Below are 2,265 nucleotides of genomic sequence, written 5' to 3'. Positions count from 1 at the left end.
TGAGAGAAGCTTTTCATGCTTCCTCTCCATTGTTGAAGAAGAAGATCCTTGGGTCTTAAACACAAGGTAGTCCCCATTCAATTGAAGGACTAATTCTCCTCTGTTAACATCTATCACAGCTCCTACTGTGGCTAGGAAAGGTCTTCCAAGGATGATGCATTCATCCTCCTCCTTCCTAGTGTCTAAGATTATGAAATCAGCAGGGATGTAAAGGCCTTCAACCTTTACTAACACGTCCTCTACCAATCCATAAGCTTGTCTTACTGACTTGTCTTCCATTTGCAATGAGAATATGACAGGATGTACCTTAATAATCCCCAGCTTCTCCATTACAGAGAGTGGCATAAGATTTATGCCTGACCCTAGGTCACACAGAGCCTTCTCAAAGGTCATGGTGCCTATGGTATAGGGTATTAAGAATTTGCCAGGATCTTGTCTTTTTTGAGGTAAAGTTTGCTGAATCCAAGTATCTAGTTCATTAATGAGCATGGGAGGTTCATCTTCCCAAGTCTCATTACCAAACAGTTTGGCATTCAGCTTCATGATGGCTCCTAGATATTGAGCAACTTGCTCTCCAGTTACATCTTCATCCTCTTCAGAGGAAGAATAGTTTTCAAAGCTCATGAATGACAGAAGAAGGTTTAATGGAATCTCTATGGTCTCTATATGAGCCTCAGCTTCCTTTAGGTCCTCAATAGGGAACTCCTTCTTGCTTGAGATATGTCCCATGAAGTCTTCCTCATTGGGATTCACGTCCTCTCCTTCCTCTCTAGGTTCGGCCATGTTGATTATGTCAATAGCCTTGCACTCTCTTTTTGGATTCTCTTTAGTGTTGCTTGGGAGAGTACTACGAGGAGTTTCAGTGATTTTCTTACTCAGATGGCCCACTTGTGCCTCCAGATTTCTAATGGAGGACCTTGTTTCACTCATGAAACTTAAAGTGGCCTTAGACAGATCAGAGACTAAGTTTGCTAAGTTAGAGGTGCTCTGCTCAGAATTTTCTGTCTGTTGCTGAGAAGATGATGGATAAAGCTTGCTATTGCTGAGCCTATTTCTTCCACCATTATTAAAGCCTTGTTGAGGCTTTTTTTTATCCTTCCATGAGAAATTTGGATGATTTCTCCATGATGAATTATAGGTGTTTCCATAAGGTTAACCCATATAATTTACCTCTGCTATTGTAGGGTTCTCAGGATCATAAGCTTATTCTTCAGAAGATGCCTCTTTAGTACTGTTGGATGCATTTTGCCATCCATTCAGACTTTGAGAAATCATGTTGACTTGCTGAGTCAACATTTTGTTCTGAGCCAATATGGCATTCAGAGCATCGATATCAAGAACTCCCTTCCTCTGAGGCATCCCATTATTCATGGAATTCCTCTCAGAAGTGTACATGAACTGGTTATTTGCAACCATGTCAATAAGCATGTCAGAAGGACACCTTTTGGTCACCTGTTTGTATCTTTCCCAAGCTTCATAGAGGGATTCACCATCTTTTTGTTTGAAAGTCTAAACATCCACTCTAAGGTTGCTCAGCTTTTGAGGAGGAAAGAACTTAGCCAAGAAGGCCGCGACCAGCTTATCCCAAGAATCCAGGCTATCCTTAGGTTGTGAGTCCAACCATATTCTAGCCCTGTCTCTTACAGCAAAGGGGAAAAGCATGAGCCTGTAGACTTCAGGATCTACTCCATTAGTCTTAACAGTCTCACAGATCTGCAAGAACTCAGTTAAAAACTCGTAGGGATCTTCTGATGGAAGTCCATGGAACTTGCAGTTCTATTGCAGTAGAGCAACTAGTTGAGGATTCAGCTCAAAATTGTTTGCTCCAATGGCAGGGATTGAGATGCTTCTTCCATCAAACTTGGAAGTAGGTGTAGATAATCACCAAGCATCCTCCTTGCATTATTATTTTCGGCTGCCATCTCCTCTTCCTTTTCAAAAATTTCTGTAAGGTTGTCTCTAGACTGTTGTAATTTAGCTTCTCTTAGTTTCCTCTTCAGAGTCCTTTCAGGTTTAGGATCTGCTTCAACAAGAATATTCTTGTCCTTGCTCTTGCTCATATGAAAAAGAAGGGAACAGAAAATAATAATAGGGATCCTCTTTACCATAGTAGAGAGATTCCTTTATGTTAGTAGAAGAAAAAGGGAATAGAAGAAGGAAAAGGTAAGAATCCAAACACAAGGGTGAAGATAGGTTCAGATTCTTTGAGATGAAGAGAAGTGTTAGTAAATAAATAAATAAATAGAATAAGATGAGGGAGAGAGA

The 2,265-nt window shown here is 40.5% G+C and overlaps 1 non-coding gene across 1 annotated transcript; it reads left to right on the top strand.

The window, feature by feature from the left end:
- Positions 1-1,423: 1,423 nt before the first annotated feature.
- On the top strand, positions 1,424-1,530 carry LOC127742791 (small nucleolar RNA R71). The gene has a single exon (XR_008004190.1). It is a non-coding gene; the product is annotated as a small nucleolar RNA R71 (small nucleolar RNA).
- The last annotated feature ends 735 nt before the right edge of the window (positions 1,531-2,265 follow it).

This window comes from Arachis duranensis, chromosome 1, assembly GCF_000817695.3.
Source record: "Arachis duranensis cultivar V14167 chromosome 1, aradu.V14167.gnm2.J7QH, whole genome shotgun sequence".
NCBI lineage: Eukaryota > Viridiplantae > Streptophyta > Magnoliopsida > Fabales > Fabaceae > Arachis > Arachis duranensis.
This window is presented reverse-complemented; position numbering and strand designations above follow the sequence as displayed.